The following is a 23,173-nucleotide window of genomic DNA, read 5'->3' as shown; positions in this document are numbered from 1 at the left end:
AGTTCTGGCCGGGCGCGGTGGCTCAAGCCTGTAATCCCAGCACTTTGGGAGGCCGAGACGGCCGGATCACGAGGTCAGGGGATCCAGACCATCCTGGCTAACACAGTGAAACCCCGTCTCTACTAAAAAATAAAAATAAAAAAAAACTAGCCGGGCGAGGTGGCGGGTGCCTGTAGTCCTAGCTACTCGGGAGGCTGAGGCAGGAGAATGGCCTAAACCTGGAAGGCGGAGCTTGCAGTGAGCCGAGATCCGGCGACTGCACTCCAGCCTGGGCGACAGAGTGAGACTGCGTCTCAAAAAAAAAAAAAAAAAAAAAAAAAAGAACCTGGAGTTCTGATGTACAGGGGCAGGAGAATATAAAGACCTCAGCTCCAGAAAACTGAGAGATTCTTCTTTCCTCTGCCTGTTCTATTCCTTCCCTCAACCAGTTATATGGTGCTTGCCCACGTTGATGAGGATGGATGCTAATCTCTTTTGGAAACACTCTCGTAGACATACCCAGAAATAATGGTTTGCCAGCTAGCTGGCTATCCCTTAACCCAGTCAAGTGGATGCTAAAAATTAACCATCAGAGTTATTAATATGATGTAAAGGATATAACAATAATTCATGTACTTAAAAATATAAGTATTATTAATGATAATGGCCACTCCTTAACTCCCTAAACTCCTGTATCATAACTTGAGCTAAGCATTTTTCGTATACCAATTTCATACTTAGTAACCTGTAAGTTGGTCATTACACGCATACAGTTGAGATTAAATATGGATTTTTATTACACACATATAGATTATATTATTTATCACACACATATAGGTTAATCTCAGAAATATTAAATAACTTGCCCAAGCTCACACAGCTAGATAGTGCCAGTAGCTATTATTTCAACCAAGTGTATGCTGCTTATGACACCACACTGACTTTCCATTTTTCTCCAAATACCTCATATAATGAGTGAGAATCCTTTGTTACTCGAAAATAAGTAACTAAAAGATGGGAAATTATCACCGGGGTTAAGAACAGAAACACACCTCCTCTTTTCTCAAATTGTATGAATAAACGTATGTATAATGAGTAAAGACCAACTCGGTACAGGCAATCTGTTTAAATGAGAAGATGAGTTTACAGCTGGTGGGGTTACATTTTTTCTGCCCCTGCATCTTGAACCCATGAATTGCTCTTGCTGCTGCTGAACACCTAGTACTCATTCACTTAAACTCATATGATTATATTGTTATGTTCTCCAGAAATCCATGCTTCCTAACTTCTCACTTCAAGAGCTTGGAAATGTGCAAAAACCCAAACATCTCAAAGTACAAAAAGAAAACAAAAACAAAAACTAAAAATCTCTTGGTTATTATTTTTTTAAAAAAGCCAACAAAGACCAAAAAAAAAAAAACCCAGAAACAAAGAACAATGAAAATTGTATGATAGTACCAACAGTAATTTGTGCTTGTAGAAATTTTCCTGCAAACTATTCCTAATAACAGGGAGAGTGAAAACTTTTCCTACATGGTATGGACACGTAGCCAGAAGCAGCTGCCTGTAACCACAAGCTATTTTAAGGTTTTTCTCTCTAAATCCCATACAATTTTTCCACTTTCTCCATCATCTATTCAAGGCCATTTGTCTATTTAAAAATACTCTTTTTAAGCAATGTTTACTTAAAAAAAATCTTGATACTGGAGGATGCAACCATTTATTCTGGAGTTAATTACCTTTATCACCTTTTGGTATGCTTTTATTTCTGCAAATACAAAATTCACTCTAGATTCTACTTGGTCTATTCTTTGTATGTTTAGGTACTTGAAGTAGGTAATATGTAATCAATGTCACTCACATTTTAATGAAATTAATCGAGTAATCTAAAACATTGTTTGAATCGTTTTAAGTATATCATTATTTTCTCTAGTTAATAAATCAGTAGGTATACATGGCAATGCTCAATAAGACTAGCTGATGACTAATAGTTGTGAATGTGTTGGTGTGTAAAGGGAGTAAGTGTTCCTATTAAATATATATGTGTCCCAAAACACAGATGACAATCACTTTGATTTTCTAAGCTATATTGTGCAATTGTAAGCCAAGGGTATTGAAACTCTCTGATTTCATTGTATTCCCTGGTTGCCTTCAATCTTACTATATTAACTTCTGAGATGAACTACATATACAGCTTAATGAACAGGTTCAAGTTCATTATGTCTTCATATGAAATAGCAAGCAACAATCAACAAGAACTTGTTCCCAAGGATATAAAGCTGAGAATGACTTCCCATGGTGTTCTAAGGGTCTCTGGTGGTGAATATTTTTGAGACTGTCCTTTTAGAAATAGTCTGATTTGCTTATTCTCTAATTTCTGAGTTCGTTATATACAATCATGAGATAAAGCATAGTTATTTTGCTGCTCAGCAGTCTAGCTTTACAAAATCAAACTATCTTCTTCCTACATCCTTGAACAAATGGAATGATCATGGCTTATGAACTGAGATTCAGTAATCCGTTTGGTGGTGATGATATTTCAAACAAAAGCTCATGATTTTTGAAAGGTAAGTCACATTTTTGAAAGAAAAGCTACAAATACATTATTTATAAGATACATTTAATAGAGAGGGATGAAAAATGAAAATCCATTCCAAAAATTTCAAATTTCAGCTTTATCTTCCATGCATTAAATTTCAAATGTGTTTTTATTTAGATAGAGGATAAGTAAATCTATGTTTTCATATATTTGTATTAAATTCATTGTGTGATTTATTATTTATGACAAAAACTCAAGTTTTGATAAAGCATATACCTAAAGAAAATAACTTTCTATATTTTTTGCACAGAGAATTGAATGCCTCAGAAGCTTTCGTTGAATAATATCAAGGGTAATAAATAGTCTCCTGTTTTTATTTATAATTCAAACTTGGAAATACAGTTGATTTTGTCTTTCAGGCCTTTACTCTGGCTCTGGACTTCTTTTTTATATTTTCTTGGATAAACCAATTGTAACTAAAATTTCTGTACTGATTGTGATGTGCATTCCAGTCCCAGGGAAGATATCAGATCCATGAGTGCTAATGATGGGTAGAGAAGGCTAATGAGACTCAGAACCCATAATTTGTCCCCCTTCTAGTTGTAGACTTTGCCTGCTTTGTCTACTACCTGCCGATCTGCCATAATAAAATTTATCATATCTGGTATTTTGCTTCATCCTAAAAGGATTTCATAGACTGGTGAGCTAATAACTTTCACATAAGGAGACTAACACAAAATTGTTAAGTGACAGGCTTTCTCTACCCCTTCTGCTCCTAAAATGTGCATTAAAATTCTTTTCTAGAGAGATCTTTTCTATTGAATCCCTTTGATAATGAGACACTGGGGATTGTTGGGGGCTAAATGATTTCACAATGCTGCAAACATTTTCCACTTTACTTAAGTGTTTATCATTAATTTAATTTTACCACTACAGTGTAATATTTCTTGCCTGAAAAATTTTGTGATTGAGTGGAATTCTATGATATGTCAAATGACACCAAAAATCCATTATGTATATATATAAAATATATATGTATATATAATATATATATATGTATATGGCCCTAGATTGGCATAAGAGCTCAGGAAATAATATCCAGGCAACTATACATAAGAGAAAGAAACTTCTGAGACAAACACATACATTTCTTGGTTAAGTGTCTTGAGTTACCAATATAAGAGAAGCTCCCAAAGACATAGTGCTCAAGTTATAGCTTTGCTAGAGAAAAAAAAACAAAAAACAAAAAAAAAAACGAAAACCTGTTCATTCATCATATCTATTTCTCAACAAAAGAAAAAACAGTTTTCTATAAAATTCCTTTTTAAGGCAGAAACTCAATTTACAAAAAACTAAAACTGTACTTCAGCTTTGCCACAATCAAAGAGATAATTATAGCTAAACCTAACCCAAGATTTACCACAATATACTTATTTCTACTTCCAGTGTTTTATGATGAAACATTTTTTTCTAAGTCAGCTACTAAAATGCTAACTTTTCACAAACTCTAAGGCCAACTAACATTTCAAAAGACATAATTTATTTTTAATAAGCAATAATGCATGAATGCATGTCTTATATCACCTTAATTATTGAAGTGTCCTTTAACCACTAATCCCTAAAACCAGTTACCTCCTAGCCATACCAAATTTTAAATTAAAAATATAATGATAACCTAGAAGGCAACGTAGTAAGGTGGAGAAAAAAATAGCTCTGTGGAACAGCTAAACGTGAATTTAAAGGCTTGTTTTTATATTACTAGCTCTATGCTGCAGGACAAATTTCTTAGCTTCTCTGACTTTCAATATCCTTAAATGTAAAATGCCATGTGACACATATTGTAAATATAATTTTCATAATGTGACTATTAGGTACTAGGTCTAAATAAATATAATTAGTAAAGAAACTACAGGTGCAGAAGTTTTGGAAAGGCAAAGACATCATGAAAAATCCCCGATTATGACCTGAAGTCAAAGAATCCCAAGCTTAGTAAAATTATTTGGACATTCTTCACTAAGAAACTGAAGATGAGTTTTCCTGATGTCACACCCCCAAAATGAATTCTATAAGAGGAAAAATCACATTCCTCCAAGACACTTCAGTGTTTGCTCCAACAAAGTAGCTCTGGAGCAAAAGGCAGGAGCAGTGTGAAAAGCAAAAATCTTTGTATTTTTACCAAAAAAAAAAAAAAAAAAAAAAAAAAAAAAAATACCCAAAGCAAAACAATACCTTACTTCCAATTTTCAAAATGCAAATTTTGGATCTTTAACAAAATAGGACTTCTGGCCTTAATTTATCATGCCAGAAAAAAGAAATCAAAATTCAAAACTACATGGATTTAATAAACTTAAGTCAATCCCATGTTGACTATTTCATTTTCAAAATGCTGTTGCTAAGGAGAAATAGATAATATAATCACATCCCAAATGATGTTTAAAGGAAGCCACATACACCTCTTTGAATGTAAGGTGCACAAGTATCCTAAACCATGACTGTTCCTATGGGCCAGGTTTGTATACTATTTAATAAGAGCACTATCTGAGAGTTAGCCTTTGTACCCAACGTGGAGATATTCCTTCCACATTTGTAATATTACAACATGTAACATGGTCAACCAGTTACTTCAACTTTGAAGCTTCCGTGATTGCAAATTTAAAGAATGCAAACTTTAGAAATGTTAGCATACAGAGAGGAGGGATGGAAGGAGAGGAGCAATATTTGAATGTCTGTAAAAATCATTGATGGAAATAAAAGGAATTAGGTAGAGAGTCCCTTATTGCCTTGCAAACATAATGTGGTAGTTTTTGTAAAACCAGATTGAAAAATAGGCAAAATTTCAATTCTGAAGGAAAAAAGATTGGCATAAGTATGAGATGAATAAATGTTTTAAAGAGAGGAAAAAATGGGCAGGCTATGGGGTGAATAAAATTTGGATCCCTTGAAATGAGAGAATTGGTTAATTACTAACCAAACAAAACAATAAAAAAGTAACAACAAATAACTTAGTAGAAAGTAGCTGGAATGAAAAGCAAACATATGTTATGACTCTGACATTACATAGATTTTGTAGTGTACAATTTATTTTTAATCTCAAGTATGCAACAAGAGCTCCAATATATTCTCCAATTTTTCTGAAAGCATCATAAATTAGAATAAAGTTTCAAGCATATTAATGAGTAGCAGATCATTCTTAAAGGGATGTTTACAGTATAGGGCCACTGACTCATTCATTTGGTTGATTTCCCATATTTTACATATTCTTTTAATATAGTAAGTGTAGAATAAAATATTACCCAAAATTTTAAAAATCATCAACCATCAATTAATTATATCTTCATTTTTCTTTAGTCAATTTAAATTGACATTTAGCATTTAAAGACAGATATCCTATGAAAATCTTATAAAATCATTGGTAGAAAAGCTTCAAAATGCTTATCAGCTTAATTTGAGCAAATACTGCAATATCCTTTATGAAATTTTACCCAAAGAATTGCAAAACTTGGGCCAGGCACAGTGGCTTATGCCTGTAATCCCAGAAATGTGGGAGGCCGAGCCGGGCAGATCACCTGAAGTCAGGAGTTCGAGACCAGCCTGGTCAACATGGTGAAACCTCGTCTCTACTAAAAGTACAAATATTACTTCAGCGTGGGGGTGCATGCCTGTACTCCCAGCTACTCAGGAGGCTGAGGTAGGAAAATTGCTTGAACCCGGTAGGTGGAGGCTGCAGTAGCCCAAGATCACGCCATTGCATTCCAGCCTAGGTAACAGAGCAAGACTCTGCCTCAAAAAAAAAAAAAAAAAAAAAAAAAAAGAACTTAAAATCTAATTATGAAGTTACGTGTAATTTTTTTTCTTCTTTGACTGACAAACTGTAGGAGTTGAGTAAAATAGATTTTTTCAATGCTATGTTAATGTATTTATGAGTTTATTTTAAATAAAAAATGTATAAGCATGAAAAATAATATTTGTATGAAGAGAGCCGGGAAGGTATTAAATATCTATAGCAGTGTTAATACTAATGACAAGTATTTTGAGATTTAACTAAACATGACACCATCCTCTATTTTGATCAGTGATATGTTTACATTGAATAAGAAAATAAAACAGATACCCACAGGATACTTTATCTAGACCTTTTCCACATGTCCAAATTATTTGAAAAAGCAGTTTTTTCTTCACTAGCTGGATTTTAATTAAGATATAATAGTTATAGTATTTTAAAAACTATTGTATGAAACCAACAAGGTTTGCATTGACTGCTGAGATTCATGGGACACTGACATATTTTGGCACTACTAAGGAACATACTGAAATCTCTCCAAGCCATCAAACACATCATCCAGGCCATTAGCAGTTACATATATATATATATATATATATATATGTGTGTGTGTATAAGTTTTGTTTGTATTTTCAGGAAAGATTAGGAGCAGCAAGATGTTTTGGGTAAAGTGTGAGCCAAAGTATTGATGTGTTAGTTAGAAGTGCTAATAGAAACCTTTTTTGGTTCGTTGTTCCCCTCTCAGCTTAGATTTTACTTTCTGTCATTGTTATTTATTTCTTATTTATTTATTTTGGAAGAAACAGCAATTCTATGCACTGCCTTGGTAGCCAGAATGAACAGCTGGTATTTTCTATTCTTGAAAGGGGTGCCAAGGATAGAAATACGTGGGTAACTGGCAGTGTAAAAGACTTTGAAATCTGTCTCAGCAGCTGTCACTGCAATGGGCATAGTACAAATATGCAAAATGTTGCTCTTCACTGCCAAAGCCTTCTGTACTTCTGGCAACATGTTCCCACAATTCTGAATATTGCATGGTTGCCTTCAAGGTACCAAGGCTGTGTGGGTCAATGTGTAGAAAGATGCTGGATCTTTCCTTCCATGGAATGCTTGCCAAAGGAAAAACAAGAGGGAGGTGTTGCTATCTTTGTTTCACTGACTTCATATAAGCCCATTAATTTGATTTTTTTCTTATAGTCAACTAAATTTAAAAAAATCTATTGGTGATTTTGAGAGTTAAGTGATCTTTTAGAAAATATGATTTAAAGGGAAGTTGAATCCATAGGTAAAAGATTTATCAGATGGCTCAGTTGTTTAAAAGGAATTTCATGTGAATACTTACTGTTTTTTATTTATCTGCAATAAAACTTCAGAAATAAATACCGGAAGCTTGAAAAGACCTCAAATGAGAGAATATGAATGACTTAATGGATCAACTCACCAAGAACTCTACATTTCTACATTTTTAAATGCTGTTTTCATTTCAGAGTATATTTATGATGTTTGCAATATAATTCTATAGATTACTAGTATATAATTTGGCAAGTATTATAAGAAAAAGGTAGATAATATTGATCCTATCTTATAAACAAAATATTAAACCTGAATAGATGAGGGGACAATTAGTTTCCCAAAGTGATAACTGCTTTAAACAAATACTTTAAATTATCTAACACTTTAAGTGAAAAATGACATTAATTGGTCAAATATAGCTGGAATCTTTACAGCAAGTATTTGGGTTTTAAGCTAAACAAACACTTAGTAAAAGCCTTCTTGAAGGACTGATCCTCTAATGGGCCTTCCCACACCTCTCAAACTATTCTTGTTGAATAGATTGAAAGGCTGAATAATATGTTATAATACACATTTACTATGCCTTTCAACTTGAATAGGCCATATTTTTATAAGTGCATTTTATAAAGTGTTAAGAGTAATTTATATTAAATGAAAATGATAGTACCTCAAATTTCAACAGCATACCATTAGGGAAAATATGAATGATGGAATTAATATAAAGGGCTTAGATTACAGTAGATAAAGACAGTCACCGATTAAATATAGCTCATGCATATGTTGTAAACCGTTCTGTTTTTTCAAGAGTATTCTCGTTCACACTGATATACTACAGGTTACTTTAGAAATTTCTAAATATAATTTGTGTTTGTTTTCCTGTATTTTTGAGTCAGTTTATAGTAACATTTTAAAATTATTTTTTTCTGGATCATTTGAACTGGTACTTAATGATATAAAATGAATTATTTTTCTAAAATCATTATATATAAACATTAAAGATATTATTGCTATTTCCTTTAAGAAGATAGTGAAATTCCTTTGCCACTTAATCTAAAATTGTTTTAGCAGCTTCTACCTATTTATATCCTTACAGCATTTGAAACCTTAGGAAACAGTACATACATACTTACCTAGCTGGAGAAACACACTACTGGTGAGAGCTACTCGTAGATTTTAATGGTATTCATGTTTTACATGTTAAGTATATGGTGGGTTAAAACTATTATATTGTATATCCTTAACATGCCATAAATAATTCATAAAATTATATGTATAATTTTCCAGTCTCTCATTTGATTTGACTATATTCGTGGTAAAGAAAATAAAACAGAATGGATCATGGGCCAGTATAATGGACAATTATAATCAGCATAAATAATCTGTTTCTGAACTTTTTAGAAAATTAATACTTCTACTAAATTATGTATTTTTCTCACTTTTCAGTTTTTTTTCTTCTTTATTGTGTCTTTTCTCTAGATAATTTTCATTTGGTAAACGTTCAGGTTAAAAAAATATTTCCGGGCTGGGCGCAGTGTGGCTCACACCTGTAATCCGAGCACTTTGGGAGGATGAGGCGGGCGGATCATGAGGTCAGGAGATCAAGATCATCGGGGCTAACACGGTGAAACCCCATCTCCGCTAAAAATACAAAAAAATTAGCCGGGCTTGGTGGCAGGCCCCTGTAGTCCCAGCTACTCAGGAGGCTGAGGCAGGAGAATGGCGTGAACCCGGGAGGCCGAGGTTGCAGTGAGCCGAGATGGTACCACTGCACTCCAGCCTGGGCGACAGAGCGAGACTCTGTCTCAAAAAAAAAAAGTATTTCCTTAAAGTTTCGGGCTTACCATAATATATACATTGACTTAATACATTTGTATTCCTTATATCAACTATAAGATTAAACTTCTAAATTTAAATTTATTTGCAAAATACATAAATAAATTAGTAAAAAGCTTAAAATATACAAAAAATATAAGCATCCAAGAGGTTTTCTGATATATGACAACAAAAACATCCATTTTAAGTTTGGACAAAATTTCAATTATTGTTATTCTAAAATATATAATTCCTAAAACTTGAAAGATAGAGATTATTTATCTTCACAATTGTGAACTATATGATGCAGTGAATATTAACCAGACTTTCGGTGTTTTATCATTAATAATGTATATTATTTAGTTATTGTTGAATATTACCTATAACTAAAAACAAAAGCAGGAAAATTAATTTAATGTGAAGTATATAATAATGTTTTATAAAATTGTAACTATTTTATTAATATTTGATTTCTTTTTTATACTCTACAATGACAGAAAAATCAAGAGCAGGGACTATTCGTTTAAAGGTGACAATTCTTAAATTTATTTTCTCCTCTTTGGAATTAGCTAGATTTAAAAAAAAAAAATAGTACTTTCCTATATCTCGAAAGATTTTCTGTAAACACTGTCAATGTCATTTTCAGTATCGATTCTGACCTGATATGAACCTACACTAACATACACTCAATTCTGCATTATTATAAGGAAGATATACTAATATAAAGGAGGATGTTGAAACCTTAAAATAAGGCATTCTCTACAAAGTGGTCATCTGATTGTTTGGCTTTCATCAATTTTTTGTATTTTCTGACTCAGTATAGATTTTAAAAACTAAACGTTTTTCTTAAGAAATTAAAAGTCTTATGACATTATCAAAAGGAATATATATTTAGAAACTCTTGCATAACAAATTTAACAGGAATTTTCAAAGAACTGCTTTATTTTCCACATGATATAAAGCAAATATTTGACTGCCTAACACCAAGAAAAATGAAGTGTTACTTCTATTGATCAGAGCTCATATTAATACAAATAGGTAAAATAATAAAATCTATGTATCATATTCATTTTTATTTGAATACAAATGTCAGAAATCATGATCCAAAATTTAGATGAAAGTTTAAACAAGTTCCTAGAAGTTGGTTTATGACAGTGTTATTAGGACAAACATAAAAACAATAGATATTGGTACTTTACCATTGTTAGAAATCAGAAATACTTTAAAAAATACTTAAAAACTTGTGAAAACAGGGCAGGCGCAGTGGCTCATGCTTGTAATCCCAGCACTTTGGGAGGCCGAGGTGGGTGAATTACTTGAGGTCAGGAGTTCGAGACCAGACTGGCCAACATGGTGAAACCAAATCTCTACTAAAAATACAAAAATTATCTGGGTGTGGTGTCACATGCCTGCAATCCCAGCTACTTGGGAGGCTGAGGTGGAAGAATCACTTGTACCCAGGAGGCAAAGGTTTCAATCAGCCCAGATTGTATCACTATATTCTAGCCTCAGCAACAGAGCAAGACTCCATCTAAAAAAAAAAAAAAAAAAATTGTGAAAAAATATATGTGTATAAAAGATGTATTTTACATGGTAGATGTCTTGCAGTTTCAGTCATCTGGAAGCAGACATTGAAAGTTAGGTGCACAAGATGCTCAACAGAGATTAGCAATTGTGACCAGAAAGAAAGGAAACAGGATGGACAAAAGTTGTTGTCAAGGCCTGCAAGGCTTTGGCCACCCCAGTGGGAGTTCTGGAGTGGTTGTTGCATCTTAGTACCATGTTGGTCATGCCTTCATTCCAATGCCACACTCTGTCAGCCTGGATGGAGCTGACCTCCAGCTAACTGAATCTCTGCAGTGAAGGCAGATCTTAAGCAGTGAACAGAAAGTCCTTTCAATCAATTTTTATTATATATTTTTGATACCAGGGTACTATAGTGATCTATGCCAAGATCCTCTGATTTTTAAAAAGTATATAAATACGTAATAAAAATATCTAAGGCCTATTAAGGCATTATGTCATGGTTAATTGTCAACATGTTTCTTTTTTAAATTGATACACAGATTACTGTTCACATCTTCCAATATTGTTTTAAAAATAGAATCTATTTTTCAGAGTAGTTGTAAGTTCATAGCAAAATTGAATAGTACAGAGAGTTTTCATATACTTCCTAGCCCTCGCTGTCTAGCCGTCCCTACTATCAACATTTCACACCACAGTGGTACATTTGTTATAATCAATGAACCTATAATAACACACCTTTATCACCCAAAGTCCAGAGTCTACATTAGGATTCAGTCTTGGTGTTGTATATTCTATGGATTTTGACAAACATACAATGACATGTACCCACCAATATAGTATTACATAGAATAATCTCACCACTCTGAAAATCCTCAGTGCTCCTTCTATTCATCCTTCCTGGCCCCTAAAATCATCCTAGCAACCACTGATCTTTTCACTGTCTCCATAATTTTGCTTTTTCTGGAATGTCGTATAGTTAGAATCATATGATATCTTTTTATCGAAGCTTTCTTAGATTGGCTTCTTTCCTTCAGTTATATGCATTTAAGATTACTCTATGTCTTTTCATGGTCTGATAGTTCATTTCTCTTTAGCACTAAAGAATATTCCATTGCCTGGATGTACCAGAGTTTGTATCTTATCATCTACTGAGGATATCTTGGTTGCTTCCAAGTTTTGGAAATTATGAATAAAGCTGCTATAAACATTTGTTTTTATCCACTTGTGGAGATATATGTTACAACTCACTTGTGTAACTACAAAGGAGCATGATTGCTGGATTATATGGTAAGAGTATGTTCAGATTTTTTACAAACTGTCTTTTAAAGTAGTTTTTCATTTTACATATCCACCAGCAATGAATAAAAATTCTTGTTGCTGACATCTTCACCAGTAGCGATGTCAGTATTTTGGATTCTGGCCATTCTAATAGGTATGAAGTAGATATCAGTTGTTTTTAATATTCAGTTCCCTAATGACATACAATATCGAGCATCTTTTCACATCTTTATTTGTAATTTATATACCTTCTTTACTAAGGTGTTTGTTCAGGTCTTTTGCCCATTTTAAAATCAGGCTGTTTGTCTTCTTACTGTTGAATTCTAACTGCTCTTTGCAGTTGGATACTTTAGGAGATTTATCTTTTGCAAATAATTCAAACTGGTCTGTGGCTTGTTTTGTGGTTCCATGATAGTGTCTTGAATTTTAATGAAGTCTAGCTTATCAATTATTTCTTTCATGGCTCATGCCTTTTGTGTTGGGTTTAAAAAGCCATTGCCATACTCAAGGTCATCTAGATTTTCTCTTACGTTATTTTCTAGTTGTTTCATAGTTTTGCAAAAGGTCCAGCATATCCGACACAATGTTGGAGAAGAACAATGCCAAAGAACCAGACACTACTACAGAGCTACATTAATCAAGACAGTGTTGTATTGGCAAAGAACAAACAAATATAACAGATCACCAAGACAGGATAGAGAGCCCAGAAATAGACCCACATACATATAGTCACCTGGTATTTTATTTATTTATTTATTTATTTACTTATTTATTTACTTATTTATTTTGAGTCAAGATCTTGCTCTGTTGACCAGGCTGCAGGTGCAATCACAGCTCACTGCAGCCTCAAACTCCTGGGCTTAAACAAGTAGCTAGGACTACTTGCATGTACTACCATGCCCAGTTCTTTTTTTATCTTTTTTTTTTTTTTTTTTAATTTGTAGAGACAAGGTCTCACTGTGTTGCCCAGGCTGGTCTCAAACTCCTGGTCTCAAGTGATCCTCCTGCCTCTGCCTCCCAAAGTGCTGGGGTTATAGGTGTGAGCCACTGCACGCGGCCATCAGATGATCTTTGACAGTGGAGCAAAAGCAATACAATGGAGAAAAGATAATCTTTTCAACAAATGGTGCTGGAACAACTGGATATTCACATCTAAAAAAAATGAATGTACACACAGTCCTTAAAACCTTCACAGACATATAACTCAAAATGCACCATATACCTAAATTAAAATGCAGTTATCACAAAGATAATATTAAACATGCCTGGCAGTTTTTTCTGCCTCCTTTTCTCCCCTTTATCAATTTTTAGAATATTTATGACATTTAGGATATCTTGTTCTTAAATATTTGATAGAACTCTCAGTACCATTATTTGAGTTTTATCTTTCATTTTGTCAAATATTTAAAAAATTGTTTGACTTCTTTACTGCTTACACTTAACTAGCCTCTCCCTTATCCCCTTTGATTAGTTTTAGTAAGTTGTATTTTTTTCAGTAAGTTCATTTTTTTCTAGATTTTCAATTTTATTTGCACACATTTGTTCACAATTCTCTCACCTTTTAAAAAACCCACTGTATCCATAATTGTCATATGTTTGTTTCTACTAATATTTATTCATGCTTTCTTTGCTCTCTTTTGTTATTAACCTTAAAAAAGTACTTTGTTTTATTTTATGTATTAGCTTAGGTCCTATCAGAAGCAAACAACAAGATGAAATTAAATGTGCAGGGGTTTAACTAAGAGAAATGCCTGTGCAGAAAATTTAGCGAGGAAGCTGATGAGGAACTGAGAGAGCTGTCAGACCACAGACAAGTCTCATCCAAAAAAAGGAAGAAAAGAAGAAATGGTTAGACAAATGTGTCCTTTACTGTTGTCCATTCTAAAGAAGACATGGCAAGACCTCTGGGGAGTCCTTGAGCTAAAGTCAGACATCTCATATGTGGTTTAATAAAAAATAAAATGTATTGGGCTAAGTGCAGTGGCTCAGGCCTGAGTATTAATGTTTATATCTTTTAAAAAATAACTCAAGGACTTATAGACATCTCTGTCTCCGGCCATGCTCCTTATCCTGGCTTACATGGCATTTCAAGATCAGGCTCACATTATTATCCTTGATGTGCTTAGTCACTGAGTAGGAGAAGCCCATGAGCATCTTGGCCTTAGTGCAAGCATGACAGTTAGTGTTGGTAAATTCTGCTCCCTTCACATGGAGGGCTGTGAAGTGCATTCTCATAGCCACTACAATTCATCCGTCAAAGAACAATTTTCCAGTCTGTGCATTCTATTTTATTTTTACGTTCAATTTCATCAATTTCTTCTCTAAATTTTATTATTTCTTATTTTCTAATATAAACACTTAGAGCTTCCTTCTAAAGTATCATTTAGCTGCTTTTTCTAAGTTTTTATGCATAATGCTTTTATTATTTAATTTTAAGAATGTTGTAATTTTTATTGTGATTTCTCCTACGATCATGAAATATTTGGAGATTTACTTCTAACTTTACTACTTTTTAAAAAGTTATTATTTGGTTTAGAAGTTGACATATGTCTTCAGTTGACTTGCACACATATTTTCAGGATCTTTGTTTTGTCAAATACTGAGTCCTTGATAACTCTGAAGTCTAGTTTTTTGTTATCTCAAACTGGTGATACTGCTGATCCTTTAATCTTCACTTTTGTGCTCTTAGCTCAGATAGGCAGATGCATGTGGCTTTCAAAAGGAAAACCACAAGCAGAATTCAATTCTCACGTCAATGTACCCTTATCCCTGTTCTTGGCCTCTTAATTCTGGTTGTTATGGTTGTTTCTTAGTATTTTTTAAAGAATAATATATGTGTGTGTATGTGTATTTGTATGTTTGATGTATATATTGCATATATATCATATAATACATAAAATAAATGCATTCATACAGATGTATAACACACAAATATATGTGTAATGTTTAAATATTTCTATAAATATATAGATTTACATTATCTACATATACTACAAATATAACACTGCATATATTTTACATATATATATATAAATCCATCTCTTTATATATCTATCATCTGCTTTTCTAATATTTAGCTTATATCCTTGTCCTCTGTGGAAGGTGAGTTTGATCCCGGCTACTCCAGAATAGACACTACCCAAAGTGTGATTTTTCATCACGTTTTTGGCCTTTTTTAGCCCTTTTGGATAACATTTTTTTTTTATGTAACATTATTGCCACATTCATTTGTAAGGTACACATTCTGTTTTTTTCTTTTCCTTAAAGGTTACCTTGACATTTTAATCCCATATGTAGTTTAATAAAATTAAAATGTATTGGGCTAAGTGCAGTGGCTCAGGCCTATATATTAATGTTTATAACTTTTTAAGAATAATTCAAGGACTCATAGACATCTCTGTCTCTGGTCATGCTCCTTATCCTGGCTCACACGGCATTTCAATTAAATGTTATAGTTTTATCTTTTACCCCCTTTTTATTTTAACATGTTTGTCATTCTTATTGCTCTTTTTTATAGCCAGTATATGGTTAGATTTACCCAAGGGCTTACCACTTTCTTATTCACCATTTTTTCTTGTATATCAGAACTTCATTTTACATCATTTTCCTACTCATTGAAAAACATATTTTATTCCATTGTCTCTCATTTCTGTTTTTGGTGTTGAAAAGTATACAGTTAACTCTAGGTAATTTATCTTTTGCCTCTGCCCACCTTTAATATCTTCTCTTTGTCTTTGGTGTGTAGTTTTGAAATGATGTGTCTAGATGTGTACTTATTTTTTATTGATCCTTTTTGCATTTTCTTATTTATTTAGTTCGACTACTTATGTCTGTCATCAACAGAAAACATTTAGTCATTGCCTCTACCCTATTTCTTTTCCCTCATTTGTTAAATCTTCTCCCTGTATCTTTTAAGTTTTGTAGGCCCTCCTTCCTATTTCTGACCCTTTGATTTTGGGGATATATTCTGGATAACATTTTCAATTCTCTACTAGTTTTCTCATGAGCTATTTCAAATATTTTCTTAATTCTGAATTTCTAATTGAAGTAGCTATATACATATATTTTCAAATCTACCTTTAATTTCATAATTTAAAAACTCATTTATATTTTGATAACCTTATTTATGTATTTAAAAATATTGACTGACTTTTTTTGCATTGTGTATGCCAGACTTCTAATTCTTACCTAGTTTTGGCCTAAAATGTTATGCTACCCTACTGGGAAACAGAAAATTCATCTATGTCAATCATGTGAAATTAAGTAGGCCTTTGCTTGAGAACCAGTCAGAATACTATAAATCTGAAACCATATTTCACTAGGAACCCTTAAAGATTTTCTTTGCTAATATGTTTTTGTAATTAATAATATGTGAAAGTAATTGCAAAGTGTTAAGTGAGCAAATAAAGAGCAAATATAATATATATATATATATATATATATATATAGAGAGAGAGAGAGAGAGAGAGAGAGAGAGAGAGAGAGAGTGACTATCCTTGTATAATACCAAAAATATATCTTGGTGTAATAGAATTAAAGATTACTTTTATTTTATATAGATTTATAAATAATTTTATATTTTTCCCTAATAAAAAGATATTACATTCTTATTTGATAAACAAAAAGAATTTCTTAATTATACAAATCTTTTAGTAAAATCTTTGTGATGTTTTGAAATAATGTCAGGAGAATGGATACTGTTTCTGTGTTGACTGCCAGGGAAGCATTTATCTTCTCTAGTCAAATGGAGATAATATGGGAGAAATGTACTGAGAGCACTGGAAGATGCATTTTTCTGCTTAATATAATAAGTTAATAAATTATCCTATTTGCATAGTGACTTGAGGATGATAAAAATGATCTCTACTCTTAAGGAGTTTATTTTCTAGTGACAGGAGCCATACCAAAGATTAAATTGAACAAAAGACTATGCACACGCTAGGTTTGTTGTTTAGATATGAGGTGAGCCAGCTTCTCTCCTAACCCAGCTACAACTAATGAATATAAGTAAATCAGTGAACTATCTTTGTATAGGCTTCCTGATTTGTCAATGCCATTTCTGCTCTACCTAATGTGTAATAGTGCTGTGATAATAAAAGTTGGCCACACGCAAATAATGCCTTGAAAAATTCAAAGTTGTTTATCTTAAGTGATATATGATGAACACTACTTTGGAAAATAAATTAGTTCAGTTAAATGTTGATTCATTTCTCAGATAGTGAACCTAAGCCTCATGGTTTAATGAGATTACTCTTTTTAAGGAAACTTATAAATAAATGTGGAAAAGATAATAGGCAATTAGTAGGTAGATTCATTCTGTTCTTTGTTCATAAACTAAAAATCTAATTTTCAGCAGCTCCCTTTTTAAAAACTTACGAGGGAGATTGGAGAACATTAAAGGATCAACATAATTACTATGAAAACAATATGTCTACTATATAAAACCCAACATGATATGTCTACTATCTAAAACCCCACATGACTAGGTAGGGTTTTGGCTTGCAAAAAGTTGTACAATACCACAGCTTGATGGGATGAAGAATCCAGTGATCTCTAGGGGCACCTATGAGCAAATTTACATGGTGGTCAAAGAGCCCCTTGAGAGAAAAAGGTTAACAGTTTCCCACTCTTTTCTTTGATTTCACTATCATAGGTATATTTACAGTGGTTGAAAAGGAAGGTACTTATTGACACTGACTAATAGAAAAGGATACAAAATTCTACAATGAGAAAAGACTGTGATCAAATTTGGTTGACAAGTACTTAATATGTTGTTTGAGTTGGCAAGAGAAAGGGCATCATAAGAAGCATGATGTTTTGCTGAATCCAGAAATGTTTCCTGACAGCTATGGGTAACCAATATCTATTCGACAATATTTTTGTTTACTTAGTAAGTACAATATGTTGTCCTATGCATTTGCAGTGTTATGTAAGTGATTATAAATACAACCCCTCCGTCACAATCTTACATGCCAGAGAAAACAAAAGTTATACAAGTTAACAATTATATTATGAAGCAGAAATTGGTAAGCACCAAACTTAGAGCTTAATTTTTATATAAAAGGAGAAAATGGAAGCATTATATATATTATTTGCAATTGGGAATGACTGCACAGATGAGATGGCATTTAAGTAGAACCTTAAACTTTAAATATGAAAAGTGTATAGATTAGCATGATATAGAAACATAGAACAAGGCATTCACGATCGAGAACAGTCGATAACTAAGAGGAGAGAAAGAAGAAAACAGAGGATGGACCTGTGTAACGTGTATAGTATGTTTTTAGAAGGATAGTGATGAGAGAGATACAAAGACTTAAGGAAGGCATGTGCCAAATCACCATAGGCCTTCAATGTTAAATTAAAATTAAACTTTTCATTCCATTTGAATAAAGGATCCTCTAAAAGATTTAAAGGAGTATAATCTGACATCATGTAAAATTTGCTTTGCATTGAAGAGCATTTACAATCAGGGTGACCCATCAGAAGACTGTGTTTCACAGGGTAAACCACAGATAACAAGGTTGGAAAACAGGATAGGGGAAGTGGGAATGGTGAGAACAGACAAAGGCCAAGTATTACAGAGGAGCAGGTTGGCAGCTGCATGGTTTGCATTCTACAGGGCTTTTTCTATATGTTTTCAGTGTTAATTCTGTCCTGCATTGATTTTCTCTTCCCATTCTTCTGTTCTTTTTCCTGTTCTTTATTCTTTGGTACTCTTGTCTTACAAATATATACATATTTGCTTTGGAAATATGATTTTAAAAAGCAGAAAGATATTAAACATCAACATTTCTATCACACAGACTCATCTTCAAAAACTGGATTTTATTTGTAATCTCCTTAAAATAAATAAGCACAAAATAAAACTTAAGATGCTATTATTCACCACCCTCCTAGTCAAAATTGCTATTGTGAGTTTGATCTATGTAATTCTGTATCTATATATCTGCCATATTTGTTATTTCTAATGTACATTTACACATACATGAAAAAAATCACCCACGTCTTGCTTTTTCACTCAACATTCAAGAACAAACTGAATTATAAAAACAATGCCAAGATTTTGAGTCTTAAAGACTGAGAGGGTAGTATAATCAGTAGAAATATATGGTGAAAAAAGGAGAATAGAGGGCCTGGTTTGGAGGAGGAATTGTGCTAAAAGTTTTTTGAGACCTGTTTAATTTGATGTGCTGGCAAGATATCCTGTTTTGAGCCTATTAGGCAGGTTGAAATGTAAAACTTGATAGGCAGAAATATATCTGAACTTGATGGAAGTGATTCTCAGTAACACTGATATTGAAATCATTTAAGATTTTGTGTTTTAAAACTACCTCCCTAAACTTCAAAGTGCTCCAGGCTCATCTGCTCATACTCTCATTTCCTAGACTTATAACTGAAGAAAAAAAAATTAGAGTATGTAAATCACGTTGATATATGTAGGCCAATTTTACATGTTTTAATAGAAATTAGAGTCTCCCTAACTTGAGATTTGAATGTTTAAATTTCTCTGTTCAAAAAGTTAAAAGTTTAGAGACCTTGTCATTTTTTTTTTTTTTTTTTTTTAATTATACTTTAAGTTCTAGGGTACATGTGCATAACGTGCAGGTTTGTTACATATGTATACTTATGCCATGTTGGTGTGCTGCACCCATCAACTCGTCAGCACCCATCAATTCATCATTTATATCTTGTATAACTCCCCAATGCAAGCCCTCCCTCCTCCCCCCTCCCCCCTCCCCATGATAGGCCCCAGTGCGTGATGTTCCCCTTCCCGAGTCCAAGTGATCTCATTGTTCAGTTCCCACCTATGAGTGAGAACATGCGGTGTTTGGTTTTCTGTTCTTGTGATAGTTTGCTAAGAATGATGGTTTCCAGCTGCATCCATGTCCCTACAAAGGACGCAAACTCATCCTTTTTTATGGCTGCATAGTATTCCATGGTGTATAAGTGCCACATTTTCTTAATCCAGTCTGTCACAGATGGACATTTGGGTTGATTCCAAGTCTTTGCTATTGTGGAGGCGTCACGCTACCTGACTTCAAACTATACTACAAGGCTACAGTCACCAAAACAGCATGGTACTGGTACCAAAACAGAGATATAGATCAATGGAACAGAACAGAGTCCTCAGAAATAATACCACACATCTACAGCCATCTGATCTTTGACAAACCTGAGAGAAACAAGAAATGGGGAAAGGATACCCTATTTAATAAATGGTGCTGGGAAAATTGGCTAGCCATAAGTAGAAAGCTGAAACTGGATCCTTTCCTTACCCCTTATACGAAGATTAATTCAAGATGGATTAGAGACTTAAATGTTAGACCTAATACCATAAAAACCCTAGAAGAAAATCTAGGTAGTACCATTCAGGACATAGGCATGGGCAAGGACTTCATGTCTAAAACACCAAAAGCAACGGCAGCAAAAGCAAAAATTGACAAATGGGATCTAATTAAACTAAAGAGCTTTTGCACAGCAAAAGAAACTACCATCAGAGTGAACAGGCAACCTACAGAATGGGAGAAAATTTTTGCAACCTACTCATCTGACAAAGGGCTAATATCCAGAATCTACAAAGAACTCAAACAAATATACGAGAAAAAAACAAACAACCCCATCAAAAAGTGGGCAAAGGATATGAACAGACATTTCTCAAAAGAAGATATTCATACAGCCAACAGACACATGAAAAAATGCTCATCATCACTCGCCATCAGAGAAATGCAAATCAAAACCACAATGAGATACCATCTCACACCAGTTAGAATGGCAATCATTAAGAAGTCAGGAAACAACAGGTGTTGGAGAGGATGTGGAGAAATAGGAACACTTTTACACTGTTGGTGGGATTGTAAACTAGTTCAACCATTATGGAAAACAGTATGGCAATTCCTCAAGGATCTAGAACTAGATGTACCATATGACCCAGCCATCCCACTACTGGGTATATACCCAAAGGATTATAAATTATTCTACTACAAAGACACATGTACACGTATGTTTATTGCGACCTTGTCATTTTTATATGTGTTACCAACATAAGAATAAATAGTTGCTCTACAGTATATATTAAAAACAAATTATATCTTCAAAATAGGTAATAGGCACTGCTTTTGAGAGCATAATTTGTCTTAAATGCACGTTTTTAACAGCACAATTTCTCTTCTTTTTTTGCATGCATGTAATTTGTTTTTAATTTTGTAGTTTTATGCCAGCTTTCAATTAACATTTTATTCCCAATTGGGCACATCATTTTATTTAAGTTACTTATTTAATACATATTGAAGTGTGTACACGAGAAGCCCTTTCCAAATAATTAGAACATGTCTTTAGTTTAACCTAGATCAAGTCCTTATATTTTAAAACTCATGTGAATAGGCTGCCTGGCAATTACCTAAAATCTGTCCCTGAGCTTTTGACATTAAACAATTAAGCTTTATTTCTTGACTTTCAATTAGTATAGGCACTATCCCACTCCATATTTGATAAGTTGATTAATGAACCACCAGAACAATTTCAATCCTGTCAAAATAATGGAGAATTCATGATATTTGCTCTAACTAAATTTAAAATGCTAATTCAGGCTCTCAGACAAAGTCTAAGATTGGGGATCAGAAAGAAAGATGTGGAGTGGGAGAGAAAGGGGTAGGTGTTTCCAGAAAGGTCCTAGAGATGATGCTGGGAGGAGAATTACATGTGGGCAGTCCCAGAGACCTTACAACACTGAATGCAATTTTTTTTTCAGATTCATGTTAAGGTTATATTTTTGATTATTGAAATGCTGCAAAAAAAGATTCAGAAACTTCTTCTTCAGTTCTTCCAAATGGAAAGAACTGCTTTAATGATTTTGTTTGGACATCGGATGATGCCTCCCATTCCTCTAGGAACCAATTATTCCTCCTGAAATATTTGTCTGCTGTCATGTAGATATGAGTAAGGTGACAGAAATCACAGAATTTCAAAAGATCAGCCTAGACAGACAAAAAAATCTTTAAAGAGCCTTGGGGGCAAACATAGAAACAACTCACATGAAAAAATTGAAACAATAATGAAAAATTCCTTCTTTGATGTTTTACAGAGGCAAATAAAATGTGAAAGCAAAGTTGCTTAAAGTAAATGTATTTTGTACTTGTATGAAACTACTATAAGATTACATATTCTATGAGGTGAAAGATGAAAGGTTTCTACCTTACCTAAGGACTTATGTAGCAAATGTATCCTAGAGTCAGATCTACTGATACCATATGTGATAGGATAGAGTGTCACTAAGTATTTCGGGGACAAATTAAGTTTTTGGATCATAAATATCAGAAGTAATTTGTACCTAGTTCCCTAGACTTAAAATATTTAAAACATTAATGAATGTAAAAAGATAATTTCAAAGCATTCTAAAATTACTGCAGCTAGGACCTCTCTTTGATGCCTTAGAAATGTAGGAAGATCAAGCTCACAGCACTGTCGATACACAATCCTTAGCCAACTTTTCTCTCCCACTCAAATATTTTGAAGAAACCCTCTAGGTCCCAGATCTATTGTAAACTAGACTTTCAAAGTGTTACCATTTATAACTTGCCTTTCCAACATTTAGGCATTCAAATATTTTAGTTAAATGGAAACTACTCACCCCTCAATTTTCTCTCGAAACACATTTTGGCTGGACTAGTTTTCTTTTATCCATCAGCCAACTCCCAACTTGTTGTCATTTTCCCTGAACTCTCATGTCTTTCATGATGAGTCTGTCTACCATTTTTCTCTGCTGCAAAGGAGGGAGCTTCTTATAATAAATGACTGAATTCTCTATACCACACCTTCTGTCCCAGGAAAACACTTATTTTACGAAAATACTCTTCCTATCAGCTATTCTGTCACATTTCCATGTCTGAAATCTGTAATCTTTCCTCAAATTACACTTTTCCCAGAGCACAACCTCAGGGAGGGTTCACCTTCTCCAACAGCCA

This window comes from Rhinopithecus roxellana, chromosome 3 (genome assembly GCF_007565055.1).
Source record: "Rhinopithecus roxellana isolate Shanxi Qingling chromosome 3, ASM756505v1, whole genome shotgun sequence".
Taxonomy (NCBI): domain Eukaryota; kingdom Metazoa; phylum Chordata; class Mammalia; order Primates; family Cercopithecidae; genus Rhinopithecus; species Rhinopithecus roxellana.
Note: the sequence above shows the minus strand (reverse complement) of the source record.